This window comes from Heterodontus francisci, chromosome 39, assembly GCF_036365525.1.
Source record: "Heterodontus francisci isolate sHetFra1 chromosome 39, sHetFra1.hap1, whole genome shotgun sequence".
Lineage (NCBI taxonomy): Eukaryota > Metazoa > Chordata > Chondrichthyes > Heterodontiformes > Heterodontidae > Heterodontus > Heterodontus francisci.
In genome coordinates this window covers 16,692,121-16,705,757 of record NC_090409.1, presented here as the reverse complement: position 1 = coordinate 16,705,757, position 13,637 = coordinate 16,692,121, and positions in this window count along the sequence as shown.

Sequence of the window (13,637 nt, the reverse complement as noted above, 5' to 3'; positions counted from 1 at the left end):
AGAATCTCGACACCATCCAGGACAAAGCAGCCCACTTGATTGGCATCCCACTTATAAGCATTCACATTGAGGTGAGGTTACCCTGTTGGGAGTCTTTTATAGACCTCCGAATAGTTCCAGAGATGTAGAGGAAAGGATAGCGAAGATGATTCTCGACAGGAGCGAGAGTAACAGGGTAGTTGTTATGGGGGACTTTAACTTTCCAAATATCGACTGGAAATACTATAGTTCGAGTACTTTAGATGGGTCAGTTTTTGTCCAGTGTGTGCAGGAGGGTTTTCTGACACAGTATGTAGACAGGCCAACCAGGGGCGATGCCACATTGGATTTGGTACTGGGAAATGAACCCGGCCAGGTGTTAGATTTAGATGTAGGTGAGCACTTTGGTGATAGTGATCACAATTCGGTTAGGTTTACCTTAGCGATGGGCAGGGACAGGTATAAACCGCAGGGCAAGAATTATAGCTGGGGGAAAGGAAATTATGATGCGATTAGGCAAGATTTAGGATGCGTAGGATGGGGAAGGAAACTGCAGGGGATGGGAACAATCGAAATGTGGAGCTTATTCAAGGAGCAGCTACTGTGTGTCCTTGATAAGTATGTACCTGTGAGGCAGGGAGGAAGTTGTCGAGCGAGGGAGCCGTGGTTTACGAAAGAAGTTGAAGCGCTTGTCAAGAGGAAGAAGGCGGCTTATGTGAGGATGAGACGTGAAGGCTCAGTTAGGGTGCTTGAGAGCTACAAGCTAGCCAGGAAGGATCTAAAGGGAGAGCTAAGAAGAGCAAGGAGAGGACACGAGAAGTCATTGGTGGATGGGATCAAAGAAAACCCTAAGGCTTTCTATAGGTATATCAGGAATAAAAGAATGACTAGAGTTAGATTAGGGCCAATCAAGGATAGTAGTGGGACGTTGTGTGTGGAATCAGAGGAGATAGGGGAAGTGTTAAATGAATATTTTGCGTCAGTATTTACAGTAGAGAAAGAAAATGTTGTTGAGAATACTGAGATTCAGGCTACTAGGCTAGATGGGATTGAGGTTCACAAGGAGGAGGTGTTAGCAATTTTGGAAAGTGTGAAAATAGACAAGTCCCCTGGGCCAGATGGGATTTATCCTAGGATTCTCTGGAAAGCTAGGGAGGAGATTGCAGAGCCTTTGTCCTTGATCTTTATGTCGTCATTGTCGACAGGAATAGTGCCGGAAGACTGGAGGATAGCAAATGTTGTCCCCTTGTTCAAGAAGGGGAGTAGAGACAGCCCTGGTAATTATAGACCTGTGAGCCTTACTTTGGTTGTGGGTAAAATGTTGGAAAAGGTTATCAGAGGCAGGATTTATAATCATCTTGAAAAGAATAAGTTCATTAGAGATAGTCAGCACGGTTTTGTGACGGGTAGGTCGTGCCTCACAAACCTTATTGAGTTTTTCGAGACGGTGACCAAACAGGTGGATGAGGGTAAAGCAATGGATGTGGTGTATATGGATTTCAGTAAGGCGTTTGATAAGGTTCCCCACGGTAGGCTATTGCAGAAAATACGGAAGTATGGGGTTGAAGGTGATTTAGAGCTTTGGATCAGAAATTGGCTAGCTGAAAGAAGACAGAGGGTGGTGGTTGATGGCAAATGTTCATCCTGGAGTTTAGTTACTAGTGGTGTACCGCAAGGATCTGTTTTGGGGCCACTGCTGTTTGTCAGTTTTATAAATGACCTGGAAGAGGGTGTAGAAGGGTGGGTTAGTAAATTTGCAGATGACACTAAGATCGGTGGAGTTGTGGATAGTGTCGAAGGGTGTTGTAGGGTACAGAGGGACATAGATAGGCTGCAGAGCTGGGCTGAGAGATGACAAATGGAGTTTAATGCGGAAAAGTGTGAGGTGATTCACTTTGGAAGGAGTAACAGGAATGCAGAGTACTGGGCTAATGGGAAGATTCTTGGTAGTGTCGATGAACAGAGAGATCCTGGTGTCCAGGTTCATAAATCCCTGAAGGTTGCTACCCAGGTTAATAGTGCTGTTAAGAAGGCATATGGTGTGTTAGCTTTTATTAGTAGGGGGATAGAGTTTCGGAGCCACGAGGTCATGCTGCAGCTGCACAAAACTCTGGTGAGACCGCACCTGGAGTATTGCGTGCAGTTCTGGTCACCGCATTATAGGAAGGATGTGGAAGCTATGGAAAGGATGCAGAGGAGATTTACTAGGATGTTGCCTGGTATGGAGGGAAGGTCTTACGAGGAAAGGCTGAGGGACTTGAGGTTGTTTTCGTTGGAGAGAAGGAGGAGGAGAGGTGACTTAGTAGAGACATATAAGATAACAAGAGGGTTAGATAGGGTGGATAGTGAGCGTCTTTTTCCTCGGATGGTGATGGCAAACACGAGGGGAGATAGCTTCAAGTTGAGGGGTGATAGATATAGGACAGATGTGAGAGGTAGTTTCTTTACTCAGAGAGTAGTAAGGGCGTGGAACGCCCTGCCTGCAGCAGTCGTAGATTCGCCAACTTTCAGGGCATTTAAGTGGTCATTGGATAGACATATGGATGAAAATGGAATAGTGTAGGTCAGATGGTTTCACAGGTCGGCGCAACATCGAGGGCCGAAGGGCCTGCACTGCGCTGTAATGTTCTAATTCTAAAAAAAAACTCGCTCCACCACGGAGGCACAGTGGCAGCAGTGTGTACCATCTTCAAGATGCACTGCAGCAATGCACCAAGGCTCCTTAGACAGCACCTTCCAAACCCGTGACCTCTACCAACTAGAAGGACAAGGGCAGCGGATGCATGTGAATGCCACCACCTGCACGTTCTTCCCCTAGCAATACACCATCCTGACTTGGAACTACATCGCCGTTGCTTCACTGTCGCTGGGTCAAAATCCTGGAACTCCCTTCCTAACAGCACTGTTGGTGTACCTACCCCAAATAGACTGCATCGGTTCAAAAGGCAGCTCACCACCACCTTCTCAAGGGCAATTAGGGATGGGCAATAAATGCTGGCCGAGCTGGCGACGCCCACATCCATGAATGAATGAATAATTAAAAAAAATCACAACTGATCTTTGCGTAAAAATATGTTTTTCACATTGCGTCTGTGCTTCTGGTTCTTTTATCAATCACCTTAAATGGCTTTTCTACAGTTGCTGAAACTTCTGTCGGTGGATCGAGTTTCCCCTCATATACATTATCAAAGGCTTCAAGATTTTGAGCACCTCCATAAAATCTTCCCTTAATCCTTTTCTAGTTTGAAAAGAGTAAGGCATGACGCTACTGCACCCTTGACGCCATTTTAGCAAACCTGGGCAAACTCTGCAAGACCATAGTATCTTTGTCAAAATGTGGTACCAATACTAGCGCATAACGTCATCTGAAGCCTAATCAATGATTTTAAAAGGTTCAGTGTCATAACTGTACAGAAGGAGGCCATTTGGTCCGTCGTGTCCATGCTAGCTCGCTGTGGAGCAAACCAATCTGTCCCATCTCCTGATTCTATCCCCGTAGCCTTGCAGATTTGTTTCCCTCAAGTGTTCATCCAATTTCCTTTCAAAATCATTCATAGTTTATGCTTCCGCCAGCTGTATCGACAACTTCCAGATTATTAGCACATGCTGCATCAAACAGATCTTTCTCACATCCCTCCTGCATTTCTTGCATTCAACCTTAATTTTATATCCCCTGGTTCTTGCATCAATTTTCCTTTGTGTAGCCGATTTAAACTTATCATAATCTTGCACAAATCTATCAAATTTCCCCTCAATTTCCTATGCTCCAAGGAGAGAAAAACACAGATTCTCTAAAATAAGTTCGTAGCTAAAATCTCTCATCCATGGAACCATTCTGGAAAATCGCCTCTGCACCCACCCAAGGACCCTCACATCCTTGCTAAAGTGTAGAGACTAGAACTAGACGCAGAACTCCAGTTGTGGCCTAACAAGAGCTTTATAAAGATACAGAATACCTTCCCTGCTTTGGACTCAATACCTCGATTTATGAAGCCCAGGATCCCAGATGCTTTGCCAACTACTCCCTCAATATGTCCTGCCACCTTCAAAGATCTATGCACATTCTCTGGTTCCTTTGTCCCTGCACAATCTTTAGAACTGACATTTATTCTGTACTGCCTCTCCTTCTCCCTCTGTCAAAATGCATCACCTCACACCTGGCTACTAAATTCCATCTGCCATGTGTCTGCCCATTTTGCGAGCCTATTTGTGTCCTCCTGCAGTCAATTAATATAATCTTCGCTGTTTGCCACACCTCCAGTTTTCGTATCATTGCAAATTTTCAGAATTTAATCTGTACTCCATTATCCAAGCCATTTTTGTATGTCACAAATGGCAGTGGCCATTGCGCTGAATCTTGGGGAACACCACTCGCTTCTATTTTCCAATCTGAGTAACAACCATTTTACCACCTCTCATTGTTTTGTCTCCTTAAGCCATTGTTTTTTTTTTATCCAAGCTCACACGAAACTATTCCATAAAACTCATTTTTGGTAACCATCCTTTTTTGTGGTACTTTGTCAAACGCTTTCTGAAAATCCATGCAATGATTCCCTTCATCAACCATCTCTGTTACTTCATCAAAATATATCAGTTAGATTAGTAAAGTCATTTGCATACCCATGCTGGCTCTTCTAACTCCCTCAAACATCTCCAAGTGCTGGTTAAGTTCATCTCCTGATTATTGCCTCTAAACCTTTCGCAGCATAGATTTTAAACTGACTGACCCGTAGATAGTAGGAATGTCCATACACCTTTTCTTAAATAATGGTGTTGTATTTGCCACTCTACAATCTTCCGGTACCTCGCCCTTATCTAGGGATATTATTGCAAGAACGTGGGCTATATCCAATCCCACTTCCTTTAGCAACCTGGCAGGGAAGGCATCTGGACAAGGCAAAATATACACTCTAAGCATGGCCAACATTTCGACTATATCCTGCCTACAATTTTCATCTCATCCATTTTCTCAGATTTTACCAATATTTTGTCAGCATCCTCTTACTTAGTAAACAGTGCTTGAAAGTATTTATTAGGTTTCCAGCCTTGACCTTCACATATCAGCATATATCACCCTATTTCATCCTAAATGGCAACAGCCCATGTCTTACTACGCACAGGCTTCAACTTTAGTTTAAATTCAGTGCTATTGTGCACAATGTCTCTGTTTATGCAACCAAGGAAACTATACACTTTTTAAACAGCCTTCTCAACTTGTCCCGTCACTTTCTTAGATTTGTGTCCATGCTCCCTCGGTCTCTCTGTTGCTCAATACACTTCAAAATCGTACTATTTATTTCCTATTGCCTATCTTCATTCTTTCCACAAAATTGAATCCCTTCACCATTCTCTGTGTTACATTTGAACTGACATTTATCTGCCCTGTTTTAATTGACTCACTGGATGTGAGTTTGCTGGCAAGGCCATTATTTATTGCAACATCAAAATACTGCAGGTGCTGGAAATCTGAAATCAAAACAAGAAACGCTGGAGGTACTCAATAGGTCTGGCAGCATCTGTGGAGAGAGAAGCAGAGCATGTTTTTTTCATGTTTGTACTTGCTGCTGCTCAATCTTCAGTTCGTTAACACCCTATCTGTACTAATGCTTTGTCTTTCAACACACCATAAACATATTGTTTGCCTTTACTCCATGACCTCGTGGTCAGCTATGTGGCCTTGTCCAATCTACACCTTCTCCTTTGTTATCTCTTGCCCCACCCCCGGCTCACTTGGTTATAACCTTTGACATTTCTAATATTTTCTAGTTCTGAAGAAGGGTCACTGACCTGAAATGTTAACTCTGCTTCTATTTCCACAGATGCTGCCAGACCTGCTGAGTGGTTCCAGCATTTCTTGTTTTTATTCCATAGACGGTATTCCGGTTTTATGAACCCTAATTCCACCAATATACCTTTCCCTTCTTCCTAACCTATTTGTGGTATGTGAAAGCTCCAGAGTGTGCTTGTGAGTGAAATTTGGCGTGTTGTTTATCATTTTTTCAGTTCAGTTCAGGGACAATTAAATCAACATCTTTCTTTGTAAACTCAAGAGGTGTCCGATTGGTTCTCGTTATGATCACAGTAAGTAACAAAACACCTACTGAATTGACCAGTGCATCTACTTTAAGAAAATAAATGAGCATGTTCTGATCAAATAAGGAGGCAGAAAAGTGAGAAGCCCTTCGACCTCTCCTCTCTACGCTCCCATGCACCTATTAATTCTACATTGGCTTTCCCTATCCTATCTAATAACATCCACTGCATTCCCCTCATCAAGCTTCAACCAGTTTCTTCATGAAAAAAAAAATCTGCAAATTAAATGTGTGAGACAGGATCTGCCTTTTAGAAATATGAGCTGGCTCTCCTTCATACAAATCTGTCCGAGTGATTATTATTTTTCCCTGGTTATTTTCTCGAAAATCTTGCCCACCACTGATGTTAAACTGGCCGCTGTTGAATACGTCTTTACACATTCTCCTGATCAAGGGTGTCACATGTTTTCATCTTTCCAATACCATGGCACATACCCCATATTTAGTGAAGTTTGGACAATTATGACACGACCTTCTATTATCTCCACCCCTACTTCCATGAGCAAGCTGGGATGCAAGCCATCGGGCCAGGCGACATATTAACTCTAAACATAGCCAGAATTCTAATTGTACAGGTTATCAAATCCTCCATAACCACAGCAAGCCATTATAAATTTCTTGTCACCCCCAAATAATGTCCTCATTCCTCCCCACCCCTGTATAATATCCTCTGCTGCTCCCCGTCACAACATAATCTCCTGTCGAGGGTTTTCAGCTCTTTTCCCCGCACCCAATATGCTCAGCGCCTCCACAGCCCAGTGGATATTCGCAGCCCTTCCCCAGCCTGCCGAAGATCCTCCGATCATCCCCAAATCATCTATTTGTCAACTCCTCCCCACACCAGCTAACATCCCCCACTTTTTCTCAAACCATCCAACATCCACAGCTTCACAACATCCCCAACTAATACCAGCGGCTCCATCCCACCACACCTAAGTACCATAGCCCTTCGCCTTTCTCACCTAATGTCTTCCACTCCTCCGCAGCAAACCTAATATCTTCAGCCAGTCCCCACTCTCATCTTTTATCTTCACATCCTTCCAAAACTCACTTAAATATTCAGCTCGCCACCACCCTACCTATTAACCTCAGATCTTCCCTCATTCCCACTACATACTGAGCTCCTCCCGATCCCACCTACTCTTCTCAGCTCCTTCCCAAAACCACGTAACATTCAATCGCTATCCCGATTGCCCTGTAATATTCACAGCTCATCCCCACCGCAATTAGTAACCTGATTTCCTCCCTACGCAAATTAAATGCTCAGTTCCTCCCAAAACATACTCACCACCTACCCTGATCGACACCTAATATCCTCAGCTCCACCCCACCCCACCCCATTTAGCATCATATGTTGCTCTCCACTTACCAATATGATCAGTTCCTTCGCAACCTAACAATTATCCCAAGCTGCTGCACACCCCACTTACTAACATTAGCTCCTCTAGACCTCAACTAAGGTTCTCAGATCCTCTCCATTCAACCTAAAATCTTCAGGTATTCTCCAGCCCAAGTGATATCTTTGGGTATTCAAGCTCACTTCCTCCATTATCCGGAATCATGGTCTCATTATCCATCGTCACTTGCCCAGAATAAGTGTGCCCGGCCATATTATTAAGTTTAGGTTCCGATTGTCTGGTGTTAAGGTCACATTACCTGCATCAAGGCCACATTATAAAGGTTCATGGCCATATTATCAGAGTCCATTGACCCATTTGCTCTGGTCATGGCTCCATTCTCTCCAGTTACTGATCATGGTCTGATATGTAGGAGTCATTTTCCCATAAACAGGGACATTGTTCCAGTTTCCCAGACAAGCTCCAGTATCTTGGGTAATGGCACCATTATCGAGGGTCACAGTGCAATTACTAGCAGTCACAAACCGATTATGTGCGTTCATGACCCTATTATTTGGGTTTAGCATCCCATTGCCAATTGTCATAACCCCATTTGCTGAGATCACTGTACACTTGTCTCAAGTGCAGCGGCATGAAACAGGGTCATCTTATTTAGAGGCTTTACGGCTCCAATAACCAGGGTCATGATCCCATTCCAAATATTGCACTCACTTTATGTTTGGTCACCTCCCTATTATTCGTTGTTACTGTTCATTTAAATCGATCCATGTTCTCATTATCTGGTGCCATGTCCCTGTTTTCTGGGGTCATAGTTCCATTGCCCTGGCATGACCTCAGTTCCGACATTGGATGGTCAGTGAAGGAAATAAACATGCAGAGTTAGGGTGATAGAGCAGGCAGTGGAACTGACTGGCTAGCTCAATGGAAAGCCATGGAATCGATAGACTGAATGATCTCCTTTGGTGCTGTAAATAACTCTATCACTCTATGCTAATGGGGTATAAACTTTGACCAAGTTAAGATGGCACAGAGGGTGAGAGGCTTTAGTGATGTACGCAGACCAGCGAAAGTTTTTTTGTGAAATAGCTGGAGAAATGTTTCCCGACATCTTGGCGAACCGCTGATGATAATAAGACTTTTTAAGAATGAAGAGGTGGAGAAAAGTAGGGTTCAATCCTTCTTATGGGACATTTTCTCCTAAATATGATTTTATTTTACAGGAACCTAACCATGTGCCTTTCAGGGGAAATTCCACAACATTGAAAGCTGAAGGCAAATTACTATTTGGAATTCCACTTGGGAACTTCCCGAACTTCATTTTATTTTCTTTCTACCACAGCCATACATGAAAGTTAAACTGGGCATTTGACCTAAGTAATTGGTGCTGGCATTTATTGCTGCAAGAATATATAGTTCGAAGCACATTTAGTGATCCTGCATTTTCTATTCTCCACCAAGTGATCTGAGCTTGAGTTTCAATGTATTTTTTCTCTCAAACACTAACCGAGAAGCAAACTCCACAGCTGCATAACTATCTGTTCAATGAATTTTCTGCTGTTCTTGGCTCATGACCCGTAACCCTGGGTCCATGCTTCCTGATAATCGGAAGGTTGTCACTGAAAATGTAGCCAAGATCACAGATAATGGAGCCGTGAACCCGGGCAATGCTTCCTTGATGATGCACAATGAGTCTATGGCCTCGAATAATGAGGCAATGATGCCGAGTAATGGGGCCGGGATCCCGATAATAGGGCTTTAATCCCGATAATGGGGTCGTTACATGGAAGAAGAGAACTTGATGCCAGAATGTTTACCAAGACAATGGGATTCTGACACAATACAATGAGGCAATGATTCCAGATGCTGGGCTTGTGAACACTGTTACGAACGCTGGGCTTTGGAGTATGCTTACGATTTAAATTTAAACACCACTGTCCAAGAAGGACGCGTTGCATCTAAACTGGAGGGGCACAAATATCCTGCCTGTGAGGGTTGCTAGCATCACTTGGGAGGGATTAACCTAGTATGGCAGGTGGGTGGAACCAGAGCAGTAGGACAGCAGGTGAAATAACTGAGGAGGAACTAGTGAATAAGGCCAGGAAGACTGAGAGGAAGAGCAGGCAGGGAGATGTTACTGAGCACAGCGGGACTAGTAGTCTGAAGTGTTTTTGTTTCAATGCTAGAAGTATAACAGGTAAAACAGATGAATTTAGAGCTTGGATTAGTATTTGGAACTATGATGTTGTTGCTATTACAGAGACTTGGTTGAGGGAAGGATAGGATTGGCAGCAAAACGTTCCGGGATTTCGATGCTTCAGGCAAGATAGGGGGGATGTAAAAGGGGTGGGGGAGTTGCATTACAGATTAAAGAGAATATCGTAGCTGTACTGCGGGAGGATACCTCGGAGGTCTCATGCAGTGAGGCAATACGGGTAAAGCTCAGGAATAGGAAAGGTACAGTCACAATGTTGGGGGTTTGCTACAGGCCTCCCAACAGCCAGTGGGAGAAAGAGAAGCAGATATGTAGACAGATTTTAGAAAGATGCAACAGCAACAGGGTTGTTGTGGTTGGTGATTTTAACTTCCCCTATATTGACTGGGACTCATTTAGTGCTAGGGGTTTGAATGGGGCAGAATTTGTAAGAAGCATCCAGGAGGGTTTCTTGAAACAATACGTAGATAATCCAACTAGGGAAGGGGCCGTACTGGACCTGGTATTGGTGAATGAGCCCGGTCTGGTGGTCGAAAGTTTAGTAGGGGAGCATTTCGGGAACAGTGACCATAATTCCATAAGTTTTTTAAGGTACTGGTGGATGAGGATAAGAGTATTCCTCGGGTGAAGGTGCTAATCTGGGGGAAGGCTAATTATAACAATATTAGGCAGGAATTGAAGATTTTAGATTGGGGGCAGCGGTTTGAGGGTAAATCAACATCTGACATGTGGGAATCTTTGAAACATTAGTTGATTAGAATCCAGGAACGGCATGTTCCTGTGAGGATGAAGGATACTTTTGGGAAGTTTTGGGAACATTGGATAACAAGGGATATTGTGAGCTTAGTCAAAAAGAAAAAGGAAGCATTCATAAGGGCTAGAAGGCTGGGAACAGACGAAGAAATTGAGGAAGATAAAGACAGTAGGAAGGACCTTAAGCAAGGAGTCTGGAGGGCTAAAAGGGGCCATGAAAAGTCATTGGCAAACAGGATTAAGGAGAATCCCAAGACTTTTTGTACATATATAAAGAGCAAGAGGGTAACCAAGGAAAGGTTGCGGAGCCAGCGGAAATGGGTGAGGTACTAAATGAGTACTTTGCATCAGTATTCATCAAAGAAAAGGACTTGGTGGATTATGAGTCTAAGGAAGGGAGTGTAGATAGTCTGGGTCATGTCACTATCAAAATGCAGGACGTGTTGGGCGTCCTGAAAAACATTAAGGTAGATAAGACCCTCGGGCCTGATGGTATCTACCCCAGAATACTGAGGGAGGCAAGGAAGGATATTGCTGGGGCATTGACAGAAATCTTTGTATCCTCATCGGCTACAGGTGAGGTCAGAGGATGGGAGAATAGCCAATGTTGTTCCTTTGTTCAAGATGGGTAGAAAGGATAATCCAGGAAATTATAGGCCAGTGAACCTTACATCAGTGGTAGGGAAATTATTGGAGAGGATTCTTCCGGACAGGATTTACTCCCATTTGGAAACAAATGTACTTATTAGCGAGAGGCAGCATGGATTTGTGAAGGGAAGGTCCTGTCTCACTATCCTGATCGAGATTTTTGAGGAAGTGACGAAGATGATTGATGAAGGAAGAGCAGTGGATGTTGTCTACATGGACCTCAGTAAAGCCTTTGACAAGGTCCCTCATGGCAGACTGGTTAAAAAAAGTGAAGTCACACGGGATCAGAGGTGAGATGGCAAGATGGATACAGAACTGGCTCGGTCATAGAACACAGAGCGTAGCAGTGGAAGGGTGCTTTTCTGAATGGAGGGCTGTGGTGTTCCGCAGGGATCAGTGCTGGGCCCTTTGCTGCTTGTAGTATATATAAATGATTTGGAGGAAAATGTAGCTGATCTGATTAGCAAGTTTGCGGACGACACAAAGGTTGGTGGATTTGCAGATAGTGATGAAGATTGTTGGAAGATACAGCAGGATAGATTGGTTGGAGAATTGGGCAAAGAATTTGCAGATGGAGTTTAATCTGGACAAATGTTAGCTAATGCATTTTGGAAGGTCTGATACAGGTGGGAAGTATACAGTAAATGGCAGAACCCTTAGGAGTATTGTCAGGTAGAGAGATCTGGACGTACAGGTCCACAGGTGGTAACGCAGGTGATTAAGGTAGTCAAGAAGGCATACGGCATGCTTGCCTTCATCGGTCGGGACATAGAGTATAAAAATTGGCAAGTCATGCTGCAGCTGTACAGACCTTCAGTGAGGCCGCACTTAGAATATTGCATACAATTCTGGTCACCACACTGCCAGAAGGACGTGGAGGCTTTGGAGAGGGTATAGAAAAGGTTTACCAGGATGTTGCCTGGTCTAGAGGGTATTAGCTATGAGGAGAGGTTGGATAAACTCGGATTGTTTTCACTGGAATGGCGGAGGTGGAGGGGCGACCTGATAGAGGTTTACAAAGTTATGAGTGGCATGGACAGAGTGGATAGTCAGAAACTTTTTTTCCCAGGGTGCAAGAGTCAGTCACTAGTGGACAGAGGTTTAAGCTACGAGGGGCAATGTTTAGAGGGAATGTGCAGGGCAAGGTTTTTGCACAGCTGGTGATGAGTTCCTGGACCTTGCATGCCAGGGGAGGTGGTGGAATCAGTGACGATAGCGACGTTTAAGAGACATCTTGACAAATACATGAATAGGAAGGGAATAGAGGGATACAGACCCCGTATGTGCAGAAGGTTTTACTTTAGACAGGCAGCATGATCGGCGCAGGCTTGGAGGGCTGAATGGCCTGTTCCTGTGCTGTACTGTTCATTGTTCTTTGTTCTTTCAGATTTAATGACATACAAAATGAACATTCGGAGAAGACATGTGACCTCAAACCAATTCTGACCAGAGAGAAACCAGGGATCTTGGTTACAATGAGAACAAGAAACGCAGATCAAAGACATTTTTGAAAGTAGTGTGCAAGTTTTTAACACCTAATGGACAATAAAATCCGGACTCACAGAAGGTAAACATGGAGCCAGAGCCTCAAAAATGCAGATTTGAACTGCAACGTTTTACACCTGGAAACAGAGAGCGGTTTGTGTTGTTTTGCTGTGCTGAGAATTATGGATTCTGAGAATTGTAAAATACAAGTCACTGTTGACTTTTAATCTGAAAAGAATCGACTGGATTTCCTCGGTGTGGGGTCTGAGATAAAGAAACAAAGACCAGCATCTGTTGCAAAACTGGAAGAGAGAGTGAGTGAGAGCGACAGAGAGAGAGAGAGAGAGAGATAGAGAGAGAGGGAGAGAGATAAACCAGTAAGCTGTCTTGAGAAAACAGCTTCTCTCAGATCACTGAGTAAAAGGATGCGAAGATTTGTGCCCTGATCGACGGCTCGACTGCGCAAAGGAGAAACGACCAACAGAGTCACCAGAGATTGTTTTAATACCGGAAGTCAAGTCCAATGTATCTCTTGCCCAAAAGCTTCATTTGTTCATGAGAAGGATTTTTCCTTGTCTAAATTATCTAAGCCTGCCATAATTTTGTACATTTCGTTAACATTCCCCTCAATCTCCTTTGTTCTAAGGAGAATAACTCCAGCTTTTTTAATCTAACCGTCTAACTAAAACACTACATCCCGAGAAATATTCTGGTAAATCTCCTCTGGACACTGCCCAGGACCCTCACATCCTTCCTAAAGTGTGGTGACCAGAACTGGACGCACTACACCAGTTGGGGTCCAACCAGAGATTTATAAAAGGTTCAGCATATCCTCCCTGATTTTGTACTCAATTCCTCTATTTATGAATGCCAAGATCCAGTATGCTTTACTAACCACTCTCTCAGTATTTCCTGCCGTCTTCAAAGATCGATGCACATTCACCTCCAGTCCCCTCTGTTCCTGCACACTCGACAGAACTGTGCCTTTAAGTATAAATTATCTCTCCCTATTCCTTCTGCCAATATATATAACCTCACACTTGCCAGTATTCATTCCCACCTGGTAGCTCTCTGCCACTCTGCTAGCCTATCTATGCCCTGCTACAGGCT